Source organism: Ictidomys tridecemlineatus, chromosome 14, assembly GCF_052094955.1.
Source record: "Ictidomys tridecemlineatus isolate mIctTri1 chromosome 14, mIctTri1.hap1, whole genome shotgun sequence".
NCBI lineage: Eukaryota > Metazoa > Chordata > Mammalia > Rodentia > Sciuridae > Ictidomys > Ictidomys tridecemlineatus.
This window is the reverse complement of record NC_135490.1, coordinates 883,974-904,987: the sequence shown is the minus strand read 5'-3', so window position 1 is coordinate 904,987 and position 21,014 is coordinate 883,974. Positions and strand designations below refer to the sequence as shown.

General features: G+C 57.3%; 1 protein-coding gene across 13 annotated transcripts in view; it reads right to left on the bottom strand.

The window, feature by feature from the left end:
• Dlgap2 (DLG associated protein 2) overlaps positions 1-21,014 on the bottom strand; it is a 653,188-nt gene that overhangs the window by 198,284 nt on the left and 433,890 nt on the right. The gene's annotated exons all lie outside the window — the stretch shown is intronic.

The window sequence follows — 21,014 nt, the reverse complement described above, 5'->3', positions numbered from 1 at the left end:
CGTGAGAGGTCAGAGGCACCCGATGGTGAGTCCTTCTCCCGCCATGAGCCTCCTTCTACCTTTTCTTTTGCTTGCTTTCTTTATAAGGTCAGAGCCTTTCTCATTCTCTATTGGATCTGCCAGCGTTTCCTCAACCGGGCCCCAGGGTCACAGGGAGCATCACATCTATTGGAAAAGAAGGAAAACTTCCCTGGGCTAAGTTTCCATGCAGCATGTTCATTCCTGGATTTTTAAAGACTTGGACCCTACGATGCTCCATAACTGAGGCTGGGTCTGGTGAACGGGGTGGACACCTGGGGACACCTGTGGACACCTGCTGTCATTCAGCAGCTCTTGGGGAAGATGAGCTGGTCATCAGCACTGCCCACACAGGACACACACGTGGAGCAATACAGGAGGGCCCCTCTGGCTCCCTAAGGTCCTGTCCGCTGCTCTCCCCGCAGGCCACTCTTGCTGCCAGGTTTCTGGCCTGAGTTTCCGTTTTCAGAGACATTCTGTCTCTGTAGGTTGTGAATACAAATATCCCCCATGGAAATTTCCAGATACTTGTCACATGAGCTCCCGGCAGGAAGCAGGTGGCCACAGGAGCTGCAGGACACGCGCTCCATCCTGACCTCTGCCTGGTCTTGCCCTCAGCAGCACAAGACTCTTGTGTGGCTCAGGAAGCAGAAGTTGGAAATCAGTCCATGGCGCCGCAGGCTTGGCCTCCTCTTCCTGTGAGCACCGCACAGCGCTCTGGATGATGCGCACAGCAGATGTTTTCTTACGGGTGGACGCTGACGTTCATTTCCCGTTTTCTTCCTACAAAGTCTGGGTAAGAAGGAGCTCTGCTCTGCACTTGTGAGTGAGCCTGTGTTTCTATGAAATAAATTCCAAGTTAATTAACCAGGTCAAAGGCATGTGAATTTTATCATTTGTGGTCAATGTTCTTCACTGTGGTAAATAGAAATGACATAAAATGTGCCATTCCACCCAGTTAAGTGTGATCTGGTGGCACTGAATGCATGTATGTGTGTGGCACCTGGGTACTGTCAGTGCCCAGAACTGACCGTCTGCAGCCTGAGCAGTGACGCCCCTCCCAGCCCCCGGGCCCTCCCTCTGCCTGTCTGGGCTCAGGTTGTCACCGTGGGTGGTAAGAGGCCCTTGCACCCGCAGACACCTGTGCTGTGCTGCGCGTGTGGCTTGTGGGGTTCTGTGGAGCTGGTGGCTGTCATCTCAGCCCCTCAGCAGGGCCTTCTGCCAAGCGGGTGCTGGTTCTAATGAAGCCCTTGGTCCACCTCCTGTCCCCCAGGCTGTCCTTGGGGCCCTCCCTTGCACGCTGTGTCTGTGAGCTACTTGGATGGTTCTGGGCCATGACCCAGTCTGATCCCAACTCCGTGGCCTCCACAGCCCAGCTCTTCCGTAGTCACACGGCGCCTCTGTACATGCAGATGCCCCGAGACACGGGTTGGCGGTGGAACTTCACGCCCTGTAGCAAAGCAGAGGAGCGCCACCCCACAGTCGGCAGCCTGGCTCCCCGCCACGCCGCCTGCTGGGGACCCACAGGACCTGGAGGTGTGAGGCCCCGTGCTCTGCTTTGTCACCTGCGTGAGCTGCTCTCTCCTCACTCTGCAGGGCAGTGGCCCCCGACGCAGGCCCCGATGTCGGCCTGCAGCAGTGAGCACTGAGGGCCTTCCTCTGCTGCTCCCGGTCCCCGTCTGTCAGCAGCTGGGTGACGACGTGTCCTTCTGTGACCCTGTCCTGGCCGTGCCACCCGGACCCCAGTTAGCCTGTCAGAGCTACAGATCGACATGTTCCCTCAGCTTCTGGTCGTCTGTGGCTTCTGCTTCTCTGAATGTCCTCTCCGTCCCTGTCTTGTCCTGTTCTCCTTCGGGACTCCTCCATCTGCCCTGGTGTCCAGGGCTCTGCTCAGGCCCCTTCCTTCTCGGGTCTCGGCAGGCTCTGCACTTCCGGCTGCCCCGTATTTAAGTTGGTGGACTGTCCCCTGCCTGCTGGAACCTGCGGTTGAGTCTCGGTGGCTCCTTCACTCAGAGCCTCTGCTGTTGGGTCTGTGACCTCACTGTTCATCTTGATCTCTGCTGTACTGTCCTCTCCAGTCTCTCAGACAGGGGCCTGAGGTACTCAACCTCTGCTTCCCTCCCTGGGCGTGTGACCAGCGGAGGAACTGCCGGCACCCGTGGGCTCCCCCTGCACCCAGAGCATCTCCCTTCTGGCTCCTCACGCCATGCCCACGCTGGTGTTGGCTTCCGTTTTGCTTTTGCAAACCCCGTCTGCCGGGTGAGAAGCGCTCTCTGGTGGTGCTCCTGGCCCTGATCTCAGTGGGGCTGAGCGCTCCACACGCCTGCTGGCCACCCACAGGTCTCCGCTGAGGGTCACACATGTCATGTAGATAGCAGGGGAGAGAGGGAATCCGCTTCACCAGAGTGCCATGGCCAGTGGCCAGCAGGGTCCTAGAGGCGAAGCCACATTTGGGGTGTAGGCAGAAGGGAGCCGTTTAGACGGCTTTCCTCAAGCGCTTCCTGCTTGTTCGACATCCCCCATATCCTCTGACCTCCTCCTCCAGAACCTTTCAAGGTGCATCCACTCCCTGTGGGCAGAGGGCTCCCCTCCTGCTCCAGACAGCACGCTGACGCCAGTTGCCACACCAGGCAGGGAGGGTCCTGTTTCATGGCATGTCCCTGGTAAGGAGAGGGCAGGTGGGAGTCTCCTGGCCAGCAGGGAGCCCACCTTCATAACAGTGACCATGCCTCGTGGAAAGCTGGACTCTGCCACTCAGCTGCCCATGTCCACTGATGTCCTCAGACTCCTTCGAAGGCAAAGCACCTTGGTGTGTGCCTGCTGCTGGCCTCCAGGCTAGGACTATGGATAAGAGCTTTGAAAACGCAGCTGCACTTGGAGAGTAAGTTGTGGCCCTTTGCAAGGCAAGGTGTGAGGTCACTCATGCCCCAGTAAAGCAGCAGCTCTGGCTCCAACACGACTCTTGAGCTGGGAAGAAGACTGGAAGCAGGTTTGACTTACTGATCGGTGGATGATGACCAGCAGAGGCCTTCAGAATCCAGACATTCTTAGTGAACCATGCTCCTACCTTGGTCAGGGCCTGGGAAGAGCCCTGAGGAGGAACCTATGCCCTCCTAGGAGACAGAGCCCCTGGAGGCGAGATGTGATGGGTGCCCACAGACTAGTCCAGGACTAGCCAGAGCTTCAGCCAGTTCTTCCTAAGGCCAAAGATCAGTGCTTTAAATGGATTCCACAGCTAAGTAACAGACTCACACTGCCCAGAAATCAGGATCAACTTCTGAGTCAAGGGAGGAGCGAGCGCAAGCTTATCTAAAACCAAGAGCAGCGCTGAAGACCCTGCTGGTGGCCCTGTGGCTACTGTGCCTCGAGACCCCGAGGACCAGGTGTGGAGCTGCTCCCGAGTCCACAGGTCCCAGAGCCACTGTCTTCATGCTCTCAAGAGGACTCACCTCAGAGGTTGGGGACACGGGGTGGAAGGATGCACGTCCAGACCATTCTGAGGCTGCTGGCACGGAGGCTCCCTCCAGGTGAGGCACCTGCCTGGCTGAGCAGGTGGCACACGGTGTCCCTCCAGGTGAGGCACCTGCCTGGCTGAGCAGGTGGCACACGGTGTCCCTACAGGTGAGGCACCTGCCTGGCTGAGCAGGTGGCACACGGTGTCCCTCCAGGTGAGGCATCTGCCTGGCTGAGCAGGTGGCACACAGTGGCCCTCCAGGTGAGGCACCTGCCTGGCTGAGCAGGTGGCACACGGTGTCCCTCCAGGTGAGGCACCTGCCTGGCTGAGCAGGTGGCACACGGTGTCCCTCCAGGTGAGGCAGCTGCCTGGCTGAGCAGGTGGCACACGGTGTCCCTCCAGGTGAGGCACCTGCCTGGCTGAGCAGGTGGGACATGGTGTCTCCACAGACATGTGGGAGTGCTGCGCCGGGGTGAATGGGGACTGTCGCAGGGGCTTCAGGGCGTGGCTGCCGTCTCAGCTGTGCCGAGGGCGAGGCCGTGTGACTGGACATGCCGTGTGCTGCAGGGCTGCCACGCTGTGCATGCATGTCCACAGTAGAAATGGTTCCAGTGTCTTTCAGAACCCCCTCACAGTCAGCCCCCAGCGGCGCTGAGCCGTCCGGGCCTGAACCCGAGCTCCGCACACAGCACACAGGTGTTTACCCAGGTGTTTTCCTGAATGTTAAATATGTACCCAGTCTCACATCCCAGGAAACAGGAGACTGAAGCTCGGCTCCCGTCCCAGGCTGCCTCCTCCACGTGGGCCGCCTACAGAGGCTGCAGCCCAGAGGCCTGGCTCTCCCTCAGGGCTGAAGGGATCACCGGGCTTCCCACTGGACCGGGAGGGATTCTGAGGCAGGACTGGGCCCTCAAATCCACTGCTCCCCAGCCCTGGGCTCACTGGACACCTCCATCCCTCCGGCCCACATCTTCTCAACCCAGAACTCTCATTTCATCTCAGAGAGACTCACTGATGATCAGGAGTATTGGGTCAGTCAGAGCCACTTAAAAACCACCCACGTGTCTCAGGAGCGACCGTCCACTCCATTAGCTGCTGCAGTCCGCTCTGGGAGCACAAGTGGGTGCTCTTCCACCCCCTCTGTGCCCGTGGAGCCGTCCTAACAGGGCAGCAGCAGCCTCATGTCCCACGAGGCCTTGTCCCCTGGGCCCCCACCCTGTGCTCAGGTGGGTGCTTCTGTAGGGCCTCTGTCCATCTCAAAGGAGCAGCGCAGTGTGTTGGTGTGGGTCTGGACAGAGTGCAGGTGGGCAGGCTCCCTAGGGCACTGCAGTGACACCCCTCCTCCACACAGTCTTAACTGGGCGTCTCCAGAAATCCTCCCACGGCTGATTTTAGGACTGTCGGCAAAAGAGTCTCTGCAAAAGAGCTCAATGTAGGAGAACTTCCTGTTTTCATGTCGCCCTGATTTACTTGGCCAGTGGTGGACAGCCCCTTACCAGTTGTTCACAAACATGTATCCACTATAGTAGTTTGTAGAAATGTGCAGACCAGGCCTCTGGCCTTGAGCTGGGCTTCACAGGGATGTCTGCATTCTAAGATCCTCTGACCCAGGGATGCCTGCAGTTTTCTGGGTGCTCAGCTTCATGTTGCTCCGTGTGTGGTTTCTAGAAAGGAAGCCTGCAGCCCCAGATCTACTAGAAGGCTTGGGAACACCTCACACAACGGGAAGGTCACCATGTCGGGGAAGGAGAGGAAAAGAAGAGGCCTTCCTGCACCAACGGAGGGGCAACGTGAAGAACGGAGGGCTGCAGGGCCACGTTGGCCTCTCCTGGTGGCCCTTCCTGCTGCAGCCCTGTCTCCCTCCCAGAGCTGTTGGGAAAGGATCGTTTCAACTGGTCCCTTTGAAGGGTCTTAGAAAGTGTCCCCTGAAATGTAAGCCTGCAGCGGCCTTGAGTGACCGCAGGCCCTGGGGAGCCCTGGGTCCTGAATCCAGGTTCTCAGCCACACAAGTGAGAGCCAGGGCGGGGAACGCCCCTCGCGTCACTCTCCTGGTAGTCCACGGGCCGGCAATGGCAACCGTCCACCCCTCTCCTGTGACCAGAAGTGTGTGTGCCTGTTGCAGAGGGTTAGGATCCACGAGAAGGAAAACGGAAACCTCCAGGTTCCCAAAGACCTGCCCCCCCCATCACACCCACCCAGAGCGAGCCAGCGCTGCTTCCAAGCCGAGGTGTGTGGCCTGCCCCAGGCTCAGCACCACAGGCACCACCCGAAGACCACGAGTGCTCCCGGTCACGGGTCCACCCTCAGCAGCCACGGACGGCCCACCCGAGGGCTGCTCCCGCAGCTGGCTTCTGCTGGCCGCGGTGGGACGCACATGCTGGGACTGGAGGCTCTTCCTCAACGGGCACCTCTTTTCATGGACAGTGTCCCGAGGTCAGCCCAGGGAAGGAAGACCTCCAAGCTCTCATTAGGTGACAGGGCTTTGATGAAGGGTGCGGGAGGTCGGTGGCCGCTCTGCCCACACATCGCCACTATTGAAAATGCAGGAAGCAGGAAGCTGGAAGTGTCCCCTGCAGCTGCCGGCGACTCTCAGTGACCCGAAGGTGGTTCCTACTGTTGTGAGACAGCTCAGGCCCGGCCAAGGACTGAAGGGCTGGGACTACAGGAATTTGACACTTAGAGACGATTGACCTCAGGCCAAGAGGGAGCCCACCAAGTCACAGGGCGAGCCACACCACAGGGCCTTCACCAACAACAGGAAGAGAGGCCTCAGCCGCCACCTCCGTCACTCCCAGAGCTAAAGAGGAGGCACTTTACAGGTGCGTGCTGCCTGCGGGGGCAGGACCCGACTAATTAAGCCCACTGAACACTACCGCGTGCCAGGCACTGTGCGCAGCACCCCCCCACTGTCTCACCAAGCCAGCCTGACATCCCCTGAGCTAGCTGCTGCTGTCCCAGCTCCACAGAGAGGGCCCGCAAGGTCCCAGGCTCACCTGAGGACCCAGTCCAGGCCAGCCGGCTCCAAACCTGAGCTCCCCTGCCTCTGATGTGAGAGTGAAGCTGCTGTCCTTCAGGAGCCTGCCCATGAACTTCCCTTGTCGCTCTAGGGCAGACTTGAAACTGCCGGAGCCCTCAAGGATCCTGCATCACTGAGACACCCACCAACCTGAGCCGTGCAGGGCGACCTGGCCCTGGGCTCCCTCCTGGCCTCAGGACACACACCCCTCTGCCCCTGCAGGACAGCACCAAATCCTCCTCCTCCCGACATGCACACCTCACCTGCTCAGGGCAGGCTCCCCATTCTCCAGGGACAGAATCCTTCTCCCTGTGATAGTCACAGCTTTTCATGGCTGCGACCAAAACCCCTGACAAGAGCAACTTAGAGGAGGAAGGACGTCCTTGGCCCTTGGTTTGCAGAGGTCTCAGCTGTGGTCACCTGCCTTCAGCACTTGGGGTTCAGGGGAGGAGAGCTGTTCAGCCGTGGGGGAAGGGTTTCCAGGGCCCGTCCCAGCGACTTCCCTCCTCCCTGGGCCAGCTCCCCGCAGTCCAGCCAGCCCCTGGTGAGGTCAGAGCCCATCCGCCCTCACTGCCCAAAGCAGCACCCTGGAGCCTGGCTACCTCTGAATCTGGGGACTCAGCGCCTGGGGACACTGCAGAGCTACCCACACGCCCTCAACACACGTCAGCGGTCACTTCTAAGAATTCCCCTTTCAGCTGTGAGTCGCAGGATTCCCTCCCGAGGTGCTACCTGGTCTAATTCCCTCTCAGTTCCTTCCTGGAGTGGCACCTCTCTTCGCACACAGGGGAAATCAGCAGATGCTTATTAACCAGACGGAGGTAGATGAATGCGGCCGCAGGAGGAGCTTTGATCTTCCTCGGCCAACACTCCTGGTACCTCAGTCTGGGGGAAACAGGAAGGGGCTGGGCGTGGGCCAGCTGGCGGGCACCAGCAGCAGCTGCGCTGAGGGGCAGCAGTACACGCAGAGGACCCTGACCAAGCCATCGTGCAGCCACCACCCACTGCACCAGAGTGAGGAGGCCACAGGGGTCCCCAGCAGGAGAGCGCAGACCTGCCCGCCAGAGGTCACCCCTGAACTCTGCGTCCTTGGAGTACTGGGCTCCGGTTCATGCTGCTCCACCCCCAGGCAGGGTCGGGTGGGAGGCCCCGGGGCCTCGTTCCCCTGGGCTCCAGCAGGTGTGGAGCCGCAGGTCCTGCGCTTGCTTCTGGCCAGCAGAGGGCTAGGTGAAGGGGCCCCTGGGTGAGGTGCTTGCCCACGGGGACTCCCTCTGGGTTCTCCACCTCTGAGGCTCACACTGAAGAGGCAAGAGGCTGGCCCCTACAGCCAGGAGGAATGGTTCCTACCACCAGGGGCCGGCTCTCACAGCCCCACCAATCTGTGGTCAGCCTGCCGCAGAGCAGCAGAGCCAGCAGGCTCCCAACAACGGAACTGTGGGGTAACGAATGTGTGTTGGTTCGACTGCCAAGTTCAGGGTGATCTGTTAGCAGCAATAGAAGACCAACATGGCTGGACCTCGCTTCCTTGAAAGCTCGCTGTTGGGCCACCTGGATGCTCAGTTCTGCCGTGAAGTGTGGTTTGGACACGCCTCACTCTCATCCTCTGGATACCACCAGGCAGGACAGGCTGCGTGTTAATGTCTCCTGTTAGCGTGGAGCACCCTGCCCAGCGGGGAGCTGTCCAGCCCCGAGGAAGTGACAGTGAGGTGGAGAACTCCCGAGTGAGCTGGCAAGCCCGGGGTGGGTACCAAGGGGCTAAGCTGTGCATATGAGGGCTGTGGGGGTGGCGAACTCCCAGCTTCAAGGTAACACTGGACCAAGGTCCACAGAGATCCCTATCTGCAATTTTGCCAAGTCTCAGACAAATGCTGTTTTGGTTTTGTTTTGCAAATGTTTGCAATTGAAACCCATTTCATGGGGTGGATACAGCTCATGTCTCTGGCTGTAAATTTTCTGTGTTTTCCTGGCCTGCACTGAAGAAGTCGTGGGAAGGCACTTGTGCAAGCCCTCTCCCGGTGACAGACCTCGCTGGCTCCGCCATCCCCCCCTGGGGAGCCGGTGCTCCTGTCTCCACCGAGGGCCGTGGGGTGAGGTCTCCCCAGGGTCTCCTCCTCCCACCCCGTGAGCTCATCAGTGTGCAGTGCACGAAGCCTTGAGACGGGCTCACCCTGACCCCGCCCGGTGCTGGGACCCCTGCTCTCCAACTAGTCCTAATATGTCACTTTTATTAAAACCTAAATTTTATTAAACATGAATTTTAAAGATTCATCAAGCCGCTGACATGGCCAGGAAGCAAATTAAGCAGAATTGAGGTTTTGAGTTCAGCATAAGAATTTAGTAGTCTTGGAATTCCTCTTTTCTTCCTGGGACTCACTGCTTCACCAATGGCAAGAAAAGTAATTGAGGACTGACCTCAGTCGAGATTTGCTACTGACCGATGCTGCCGCCTGAAGAGACAGCTCTGGGTTTAGTGCCAGGCCAGGTTCTGCTCTTGGTCAGAGGGGACCCCAGACAGGAGGCAGACTCCCTCCTGGACACCCACATGTGGGCAGGCTGAGAACGCCGAGGGGCGTGTGCCAGCCGGGCCCTCTGACTCAGGCGCGGCAGAGGAAGAGATCAGAGCCCCACTCCACGTGTGCACGGCGGCTCTCCGTGATCTGGTTCAGGCGACTCTCTGCAAGAACCGAAAGACCAAGGCGTTGGAAGAGACCCCTGAGAAATTATTAGTGACAGAGGAAATGAAAATCGTCTGTTCCTCAAGAATTTCCACGAGCTGCCCTCCGCCACCCCTTCCCACCAGAATTACGTCCAGAATTACGGTGCACGGCCTGAGCTTCCTAACTCACAGAACGGGACTCAGCTGCCCTCATGGGTATTGCCCAGCACCCTGGGGCTGGGGCCACGTTAAGTTGATTTGGGAGGAAGATGGGTTTGGGAGCAGACCCCTCGCACAGATCTGCCTGTCTGGGAATGGGGCATGCTGCTTCCGGACCCCAGCTCCATGCAGGCACACCCAGCTGGAGCCCACCATGTGACATGCCTGCCCGTGCACTGTGGGCACCAGGTGTGGTTCCAGAATCAGCCCTTCTATATCCCTTCTTCTACTCCACTGCCTCCTGGCAAAACTGGTCACTCCCTTCTGACCCTACAAATCTGTCACAGCTCAGGCGTCCCTGGAATACCTGCAAATCTGTATCTATACATGGTAAAAAGATTAGACAAGCTCATGGTTCCACAGAAGGGGACTCGTCCAGTGAACCCCAGTAGACCACGCAGTGGAATAACACAGCTCTGAAAACCATCTTTAGAAGAGCATTCAGAGCTGCAGAGCGGAGTTCACATTCCAAGCCGCGCAATCAGCTTGGACAATCTGCAGCCGCCTCACGCGAAGCCCTGCAGACCACATCACCCTCACCTACCACCTTCCTGGAAACCGCCTTGCCGGGAAAAGCCGTGAAATGAAAACCTTTAATGAAAACTTTTAATTTTCATCCTTTTTAATATAAGGGTAGATAATTCTCCTTCCAACTCCAGAGACAGTTGTCACCAGTAGGCGACTATCGACTCAGCAGCCGACGAGTGGCGTTTGTAACAAAGGCCACATTGGAATCAAACCAGTGCCACTGCCTGCCACACGCGCCAGCCTAGACGGGCGTGGAGGGGCGTGGGCCGTTCGTCCCTGGGAGGTGGTCCAAGCACAGCCATCACTCATGCCCAAGGGGTTCCTCGTCTGGACCACAGCAGGGAAACGCCTTGGACAAGGAGTCCTCAGGACTGGAGAGGGGCTGGGGAGGGACGAGCAGCCCTCCTGGGAGGGCCACCACCCAGCCCGCAGCCCCATGGACACCAGTGCTGACCCAGCTGCCCCCTGGCAGGTCTTGCATTGCTCCACAGGAGCTCAGTGACCACGTGAAACTGCCCATGGTGTCGCGGGTGACAGCAGTCTCCATGATGGCACCCTTTACACAGATACCATATCTAGGAACCGCCGAGGCACCGTGCCCGGCAGGTGGCGGGGGGCTCCTGTCTGTCTCACGTTATGGATCTGCTCCTGGTTGATGAGGTTGAGGAAAACCACCACAAAGATTAAAAGTCGCACTTACGTGGGACATTTATAAATGAATTAATGTCTCCAAAAATGGAATATTGATTTTTACAAGAAGCGCATTTTACCCTAGTCCTTATAGAACTCTCCTAAATTCCTTATTTTGTGTGAGATGTTATATATTGTTTAATTTGGGGGTTGGGAGAAAAGTGTCAGAAGCCCTAAATTCACAAATATTGACTTTAATCCGTTCCCTATAAACAACTTAAAAGTAGAAGTCCTGCCTTCTCTCTGCCTTTGTTTTACCTAGAGGTCTGGGAGGAGAGTCGTCTGGCTGACCTGCTGTGCTTCCCAAAGCTCAGTGCGAGGCGCTGTGAGGACATGGGAGGTGCGGGACTAGATGAGGAGGTGCCACCTGATCGATCGCTGGTGAACCCCTGAGCCGGAGTAACTGGGTGGCAGCTGCAGGCAGGAGGGTACGCCTGGAGGGGGCGGTCCCTGGGGCGAGTTTTGGGGACTGCGTTCCATCTCTGGTGGCAGAGCCCTCTCTGTGCCTCTTGTCCTGTCCTGAGCTCTGTCCTCCTCCCACCTCCCTCCATGACGTTCTGCCTCAGCGTGGGCCCAGAACCGTGGAGTCGGCTGACCACGGACTTCAAGGTCTGATAAATGATCCCCAAGTGAATGTTCCCTCCCGGATGCTTTACTTTTCAGGACTTTGGGTCACAGTGACACAGAGATGCCGACACACTGGGAATGACGCGCCTGCTGTGCCCGCACTGAGGAGACAGCCCACAGCTCACAGAGGCCTGGCTGGCCTGTCCTGCCGCCCAGCCGGAGGCACGGCACGCCCCGGGGTGTTCTCGGCCACAGCTGGGCTGAGTGTTCTCCCTGAACTCGAGCCCGTGTGGCACCTGGGGAGCCATGTGCCTTCCCGCCTGCTCGAGGGGTGGGTGTGCACAGCATCCACACTGCCGTGTCCCCGGGGCACGCTGGGCCCCGTCGTGGCGAGTGAAGATAGAAACAGACAGCCTCCTCAGGAGGGGAGCCCAGACCCCCGCTGCTGGGTCAGGTTTGGAAAGAGCTGGCCTGTTTTTATGCCCCTGTGTGTCTGTGTGTGCATCTGAGTGTGCGAGTACTTGTCTATGAGTGTGTGACACTCACACTGGGAACACAGGGCGTCACTATTTTAAATGATTTTATCTCCAAGTAAATTTAAGGTGTTTTAAGATAAAAGTAAATATAGAATTACACTAAATATAAATTTAAATTAGAATTTAATTAATTTTCTATTTTTTTGCATAAAATAAAAATACTGACTATTGTCAAATAAGCATGATAGAGCTCTTCCACCCAGATGACTTGGCATCATAAGCAATTTTACCACAAAGCTATTATTTAAATCACTGAGATTTTCATATATAAAAAATGGGCATTGAGTGACTCAGGTCATTGATGGATATCAAAGGCACAAGAAGCAGATTCCTGGTGGTGTCCAAGGCTGAAGGGACAGATTCCTGGTGGTGTCCAAGGCTGAAGGGACAGATTCCTGGTGGTGTCCAAGGCTGAAGGGACAGATGCCTGGTGGTGTCCAAGGCTGAAGGGACAGATTCCTGGTGGCATCTAACCCAGCAGGGTCAGGAGAGCTCACTTCAAGTCCCATCTGGAGTGTCCCACTCTGAAAGGTGTTCCCCCTTCTCTGGGGATTCTCCGGCAGCTCATCTTAATGCAGCGTGAGTGCACAGTTGTCCCTCGAGGCCAGGACAGTCCCACTCTGAAAGGTGTTCCCCCTTCTCTGGGGGTTCTCCGGCAGCTCATTTTAACGCAGCGTGAGTGCACAGCTGCAGCACGCACACCAGGTGGAGAATGTGGACTAAATTCAAATCAGCCCCACATCTGTCTGCAGTGAGCGCCAAGGGGCTCCAGAGGTCTGGGAGGCTTCCAAAGGCATCTGCAGTCTGCCTGTCGGAACGCTCTCAGGCGTCTCCCCACGGAGCCCAGAGCACCCTTCTCTGTGCACACCACACTCACAGCTGGACACTGCTCACCACCTTCTGCACCTGGCCTCAGTCCAGAGACACCGACTGCTGCACGGGCACAGCACGGACCAGCAGGAGCCCTGTTGGCCCTGGGCGCACATCATTGCAGCTGCTGGAGGGTAAGGTAGGGCTGACCTGTGCTCCTTGCTATGACTAATACATCAGGTGTCCACCAAAAGCTCATGTGTGAGCCACCAAGAGCATTCAGAGGTGGGATTATTAGACTGACAGCCTGAACCTGTGCGTGAAATCCCCTTATGGAGCTCTACTGGGGGGTAACTGCAGAGAGGTGGGAGTGGCTGGGGGAGGTGGGTCCCTGGGGTGTGCCTTGGGGATTCTATTTTGCCTCTGGTGAGAGGAGCTCTCTCCTGATCGCCATCTCCTGAGCTGCTTCCTCTGCTGCGTACGTGGCCACGATGCTCTGCCTCACCTTGGGCTCAGAGCTATGGACTCAGCTGTCTGTGCACTGAGACCCCTGAAACCAGGAGCCAAAATAAACTCTTCCTCCTCCAAGTTGTGCCACTGGTGGGTCTTCTGGTCACAGTGAGCCAGCTGGCTCAAAGGCACGCGCACACCAGGCTTGGCGGCTGGAGTTGCCTGTGGGCCCTGGGCACTGCTGGGTGGGTGGAGGTGAGGGCTCCCTGGCTGCCTGCAGCTCCACATCACCCCAGGCCACCTGCAGTGGGTGAGGCCTGCCTCGAAAGCAAGCCCAACACAACTCACAGGGCAGGCAAGGGACTGGCCGTGGGCAGGAGCGCGGGACACTGGGTCGGTGGTGGCACTGAAGAATCAAGAAACAGAACCCTTGCTCCAGGTCCCCACGCCTGGTCTGACTTTCATGGCCACAGATCTCCCTGTGTCCCCAGAGTCACGCAGGCCTGTGGAAGAGCTCCGTGTGTGGCTTAGGGAATCCACGCGAACTTCCTGCGGGAGCCCACCGAGGCCTCACGGTGACGCGAGACCCAGTCACACAGTGGATCACTCTGAGGGATCCTCCTAAGCTACATCCCAGAGAATCCTGACTACTTGCTCCAGAGACCAGGTAGGAGCTGGGTTTCCCTCAGGGGTCAGCAGCGTGTGCCCAAGGGCCTCCTTTTCCTTCCCTGTCCCACCGACACCTCCCCAGCCCAAGTGTGGATAATGGCAAGATCTGGGGGAACAGCCACCATCCTGGTGACAAGTTGTGGGGGACGGCCACCGTCCTGGTGGCAGGGCTGGAGGACAGCCACGGCCCTGGTGGCAGGGGATGGCCACGGTCCTTCAGGGTCTTTGGCCACGTCCATGCCCAGAGGCTCAGCTCTGCTCCACCTCTCCTGAGCAGGTCTGCTGGGCCTGGCAGTCGGCTGCTGGACGTGAGGCTGCCGGGGGGCTGCAAATGTCTGCTGTCCCCCACTGAGCCCAGGCCAACCGAGGCATAGCACGGGGCACTGTGTCCCTCACTGAGGTGCCTTCTGAGGTGTGGCCATCCATGGAGACACTCAGGGAGGTAATATGACCTTCCACACACCTCTACTTTGTGAGTGACCACAACTCAATAGTGGCCTATGCATCACCTTGTCCAGGTCCCTCAGGTGTGAGGGGACACAGAAGGGCCACCCTTGCTGTCCCTCAGGACCCCAGGGCTGACATGAGTTGAGCATGAACTTCACACCATCTTCCCCCAACCCTGGTGGCCTCCAGCCTCAGCTTCCATGAGACCAGTCCTTTGGCCTGGCGGGTGGGACACCGGGCTGGTCTCTGCATGCCTGGCTCCTGCACCCAGCTCCAGCTGCTGCTGCCGTGGGGGGATTCCAGCCTTCCCCCGCTGCAGTGCAGGAGCGTGTGCGAGGAGCAGCTCTCTCACCTGTGCCGAGGAAGGCGCTGCACTGAGACTCGGGGAAAGACCCCACTGATTCCTGCAGGAGAACTGGAATGCGAGGGAGAGTGGCAAGAACCCAGCTCATTCTCCCAGCCCTGAGCGCTGCTCCCGGAACCCATTCAGACTCCACGGTCCCTGTATTTGGAAACCATTTTTCTGAGAAACCCAGATGAATAATGACCACCCTCAGGGTACAGCCACTGGATTGTCTACCACCTGTGCAGCAACAGCTGGCCTGACGTCTTCAAAGGAACTTCCTGAGCGTCTCTGGGCTTCCCCAACTCCGGGGGCAAGTCCTGGCCAACAGACTTGGAATAAAACAGAGAGAATCCACAAATGGACAAGGAACTTCAGGCAGAGCAAGACTCAGAACTCACTGACCCAGCAGTCTTGAGCACTACGCTAAACACTGCAACGTACAGCGTCCCTGGAACGCAGGGCCGCCTTCCCGACTTGTAGCCGGGCTCAGATTCAGGATGGAGCAGAGTCGGCGCGAGGTCTGGAGGTCCCGGGAGGAAGCTGGCCTGGCCCCAGAGCTGCTTAGTGCACACCCTATGGTCCTCACCCCCACATTTTCTCTCCTGCAGAGCCATGATTTAGCTTATTTAAGTAATACTTTGTCATCCGGCTTGGTCATGGTTAACCTTACAAGATTTGCTACTGTCAGTCTCATGGGGATGTGGCAGGTTCCATGAATCTAAACAAGGAACGGTCATTCCTCATGACAATTCTGGCATTTTGAATAACGACCTCCTGTTGGCCAGCGCTGCAACATGTCCAGTAACAGGGGTCAGTTTCTTGACAGAAAGTCGATGGTGCAGAGTCAGAGCCAGGACCTAGGCCAACGCACACACCAGGGGGCAGCACCAGCCTTGAGCAGCCCTGGCGAGCACAGGAGCACGCACGAAGGCCCAGACTCTCAGGACCAGCACGAGGCCCAGCAGGCAGCCTCAAATTGGCTCCAGGCCACTGGTCCAGCCCTTCCCCCTGGGCCAGAGCCTGCCACATCCCAGGAAAGGAGATGACCGTGACGCAGGGCAGGGGTCACAGGAGAAGACACACATTTGGAAACTGCTTTCAGAGCAACAGCAGGGTGCAGAGTCCTGCCAGTGAGCCAGGATAGGTGTGGTCACACCAGGCCTCCCCAGGACGGGCAGTGGTCACACCAGGGCCTCCCCAGGATGGGCAGTGGTCACACCAGGTCTCCCCAGGACAGGCAGTGGTCACACCAGGTCTCCCCAGGACGGGCAGTGGTCACACCAGGTCTCCCCAGGACGGGCAGTGGTCACACCAGGTCTCCCCAGGACGGGCAGTGGTCACACCAGGTCTCCCCAGGACGGGCAGTGGTCACACCAGGTCTCCCCAGGACGGGCAGTGGTCACACCAGGGCCTCCCAGGATGGCAGTGGTCACACCAAGGCCTTCCTTACCCAGGTCCGCTGACTCCTTACCCCTGTTTCTAAAGGCTGCCAGAGATGCTTGCTCCTGCACAATGAGCCTGTTCTGCAGGGCCCTTAGGTCTCCAATCCCCTGGCTCAGGGCCCTGCACATGGAGTCCCCTGTGCTGGGTGAGACACCCACTACCTTCAGATCTCACAACCATGGTCAGCAGGGACAGCTCTGGTCACGCCAGGCTCTGAGCGGGAGGCAGGTGCACAGTGAGATGGGAAGAGCTTGGTGCAGGGGAAGGAGAACCGGGAGGCACTCCCAGCAGCGGCAGCCAGAGCCCAAGGCCTTGGCCACCCGCCCCACCAGGAAGGGGGGGCTCTGAGATTCCCAGTCCCTCCAGAGCAAGCCGTGCCGCCTCTGCGCCTCTCGGAAACCAGGAGGAGCAAACGTCCAGCCTGTGCCTTCAGAGGGTGGCTCCCCCCTCCAGTGACTTCCTGTGACTGCCAGCCTGCTGGTCAATCCTGGCCCCTGCTTGGCTCTGCCCCAGGCCCGCGGCTCGAGTTCTGGGTCATTACCCTACCAGATTGGTGGGGAGGAAACAGTGTTCTATGTTGGGCATTTCCTTCCAAGGTCGTTCTGCAGAGAGGCATGGCGTGAAGCCTGGGCCATTCATCACTCATCAGGCTGCTAATGAGAGGGAACCACAGAGCTAGGAAGGCACATCCATGACAACAGGGGCTTGGGGACTGCCCGGCAGTCACACAGAGAGTCACACAGAGAAAGGAAGGTCCCAGCCTCAGCAGGGTTCCCCGTGGGCCGGCTTTCCCCAGGCGCCCTGTGCACCCTGCCTATTGGAACACCCTCCCAAGTTTCTCCCCAGACCCCGTGGTGTCCTGGGACTGTGCATCTGGGATGCTGGCGGGAAAATCAAAAGGGCCAGGGGCCAGCAGCTAGCCAGGGGGAGGACAAGCACCAGTGGGCAGGAAGGAGCCCAGGAGCCTCAGGAGAGTCTGTCAGCACCCCTCCGTGTAACGAAGGCTTCTCACGGGGCACCGCGGCACACACCTGTGACAGTGGCTCGGGAGGCTGAGGCAGGAGGACCGTGAGCACAAAGCCAGCCCCAACCACCTAGCCAGGCCCTCAGCGACTCAGCAACCCTGTCTCTTAATACAATGTAGAAAAGGGCAGGGGCTGGCTCAGTGGGTAGAAGCTCCAGTCTCCCTCGCCGATGGTCTCAGACCCATGGCTGACGCAGCTGCTCTGCAGGCCCTGTGAAGGCAGCCTGGATGCTCAGCCTGGCACCCGAGGGGGTAGGCGGGCAGCTGTGAGCCCCAGGGCCATGCTGCACACAAGCCTCCTGTCTTCAACAGTGTCTTGGCCCCTGCCCAGTGGGAGGGAGACCACCAAATGATTCCGACAACACTGGCCAGTGGAGAGCTGCAGGCGCCCGCTAGGGAAACCGGGGGGTGAGTGGAGATGATCTAACTTCTGCAGCGGTACTTCATTCTCAGGAAATGCGTGTGCGTGCGCACGCGCGCATGCACACACACACACTCCACACACAGCACTCCTCCTTCCCTGGTCCTCCCAGCCCTCAGAGCTGACCAAACCCAGGAGCCGCAGGTCACTGCCGGTGACCAATACGCAGGGCACGTGCTTTGTGCAGCTCCTTGGTTGGAGGAGGTTGACGGGGTAGAGGGTGGCCACCTGGCCAGAGCATAGACTCTGAAGGTGGACCTCGTCCGGTGGACAATGAGGAACCTGACAAAATTTGAGGAAGGGACACATCTGGCCATAGCCTCAGGGTGACCAGGCGCAATTCTCAGGGCTTCTGAGGACCCCAGGGAGGAGAAAGCAGAGGTGCTGCCTCCTGCTCCACCCTGCCCCACCCAGAGAATGTCACCAGCTGTGCCCAAGTCCATCCAGAAACCAAGAGGGGCTGAGTTTCTGCAGGTGTTTTCACTCAAAAGCAGGGCTGCTCGGGTGAGGACGTGCTGAACTTCCACACGCCACAGGAGTAGCCGGCCCCAGGTCCAGCACCACCCTGAACTCACGCTCCTGGCTGAGTGGACAGAGACCCACGGCGGTACCAGGCGAGAGCTCATCTGCTCTGGCTGGTGTGACCAGCAAGCCCCTGTGCCCACGACAAGGCACGTGTGTCACAGCGTTGGGTGTGACGTCCTCCCTCTAGCCCTTTGTTTCCAGTGCAGACACGGAGCTGCAGCCTCCTGGAGCACTAGTGAACCGGCTCTACCTCTCAGGACACTCGAGTCCTGCCACGGTGCATTCTGTGCTCTGCTTCCTGCCCCTGCCCGCTCCCTGCTGCACTGAGAGCCACACTGAACTGGGGCACCTTACTCCCCTGACCATCTCGGCAACCTTGGACCTCACTCCAGTGTCATCTGGCATCCATCCCAATGACAGAGACCCCCTGAAAGTCACCACATTGCAGGCAGTTTGTCCTCGTGCTTCCTCTGGCTACATTCAACATTGTCTGCATCAAATTCTGAAGTTCCACTTTGTGAAATGTGAGTGTATTTTATGTGCTTTTGGTCTTGGAGCCTTTAGATCAGGAGGACAGGTTAACACCTCTTCTCTCCACTCTGGCTTCGCGTCAGTGCTTCCAGGCCACCTTCCAGGAACTCGGCTCTTCTTTCCTATTATCTTTATGTCTCCCATGCAAGGCTCTAGGTGATGTCCTCAAGCCTATTTTCTAGTTTGCTCCGTCTCTCTCCAGCTCCGTCTAGCCCACTTTACAGAGACCACACGGAAGCCAGTTCTAATCATGGTTCTAGCTCTTCAGTTTGATTTTAACCTCTTTTTCATACCAGCTTACGTTTGGAGTTCCTTTCCTTTTAAAAGGAAATTCATTCAATAATCTTAAGCATGCCCCCTGACCATGCCGCCTGCTGTTCCCAGTGTGTGGCTAGCTCATTCTTGAGTTGCCCTACCTTCTCGCCCCTGAGGTTTCTTTATTTGGGCTGTGACCCTATATTCTAAGCTTATCTAGAGTAGGTGCTCATCTATGGAGGGGGTGGCCCCTGCCCTGGGCATCAGAGGCTCTGTCCCCCAGAGCCTTGGTTGCTGAGGGTCCTGTTCACAGATCTTACCCCGTAGTTGCTCCTCAGTGCCCAGGTGGTAGGCACGCAGAGCTGGCCCCTGCACCTGTGGTGAGTGTTTCTGTGGGAGAGTCATGCTCAACCCATAGCTCAGGGCGAGGGATGAACTGCTGCTACACTTTCCTGGCCAGTGGTTTTCTGTTTGTCTCCTCACACACGGGGAGGTTCGCTGACCACATCTAACTACGGGGCTCAGGCGGGGTGCCTCCCTCCACCGCCTGGGCTCACGGGGCCACCGCGTCCCTGGGGCTGCAGCGTGCTGCACCAGCCTGGTTCCTTCTGGACTGGGTTTCTCAGCCTGGCTCAGGTCCCTTCCTGGGGCTGGGTTCTTTCCTTCTCTCATTCAAGCTCAGCGATGCAGTGAGGTGAACGTCGCTGTGCCACACAGCAGCACGTTCACGGGTGTTTAATGGGAAGGACAGTTCCTGCATCCACTCAGACCTCCACCTCTCCACGGCCCGCCACCCTGGACTTTCAGGACACTAAAACAGGGACAACTCTGGGGCCCCGGGAGACCAGCTGCATGGCTTTGCAGCTCCCACGTGACACTGGTTTCTCTGGAAGCCTGGCCATGCCGAGAACTTTGTGGTGAGGGTCAGCTTCCCCTCCCCGTTGAAGAGTGGCCTTCAAGAAGGCATCCCTGTCCAAAGCACACGATTCAAAGGCACACATGTCTCATGGGGGGAGTGTGCAGCAGTCACCCCTGTGTCTCCAGAGAGGGGGAAAGAGGGAGGCTGTGGGGGCAGAAGGGCAGCCACTTCCACTGCTCCAAAGCAGCCTCGACACCGAATCCGGACGTGACTTATCAAGATGACTCTTACACAGGCACAAAAAACAAAGAGGAGTCTCCCACTGTCCAGAGTCACTGTGGGGAGAACCTCCGGTTTCTCATGTTAAAAAGTCAAGAATAAGAGTCTGCTTAGGGGCTGGCGATGTGGCTCAAGCAGTAACACGCTCGCCTGGCATGTGCGGGGCGCTGGGTTTGATCCTCAGCACCACATAAAATAAAATAAAGATGTCGTGTGTCCCGAAAACTGAAAAGTAAATATTAAAAACTCTCTCTGTCTCTCTCTCCCTCTCCAAAAAAAAAAAAAAAAAAAGATTCTGCTTAGCACAGGAACCCCCTGCTACTTCCTAACCGTGCACAGTGAAGGGGGAAGAGGTACTTCTGTTTCTTTCTTTCCATGCTAAATATAAGATTCCATCAAAAATTCCCAGAGCAGCAGGTGATTTGTGTGTTTTTAAAGGATTGAAATAAATATAAAACAAAATAAAAATAGATTTAGATGGGTAAAGTTTACCTTAAGCTTTTAAAGATTGTTTTAAAAACCTGCATTTTGCTTTTGGCTGGAGTTTCTACCAACGTTTCCCGAGTAGCCCAGTGTGTGTGGATGCCACCACAAGTAGCCCACTTCTCCCTGGAGTCACAGTCTCAGGCATCTACTTCTGAGCACTCGTAAGCTGAAATGCGTCCCAGTGACCTTGCCACTACTCCTGCATGCCAAGCGGGCGTCCTAACAGCGCGTCTCTTAGTTTCACTTCGGCTAAGCAGCATGGGTCTGAGCCGCTGTCTGCACACTGGAGAGGAGTGTGGTAAGTGCTAGCCTCCATCATCATTACCCATCTTCCACATTACAACATCTATTTGCTGGGAGGGAAAATTAACCATAAAACGTAGGCAAAGACACGTCCATGAGCCGGCATCTGCGGCCCTGCCAAATACCTGTATTTTTGTCCCGTAGTCTTACTAATACGCAAAAGGTAGCTATCATGCACCTGTCAATGAAGTTTGAAAATTATTTCACTCTTAAATAATCTCTCTGCATCAAATTGACAGATGGTACAGGAATTTTTGCTGTGCTGAGACAAACTAACAGTAGTTCTCTTGTTATATGGCCAGTAAATTCACTGTTTAAAATTAACAGGAAAAGCAAGGAAAATGATACGAATTGAGGCATCTCAGAGTTAAATTGGCAAGTTATTAGAACAACTGAAATTGTTCTTAGTAATCTTATTTATCTGTTTTAAGATGGGTCTCTGCAGCAGTGGTGGGTCTGCACACAACTAAAAGACCCCCGCA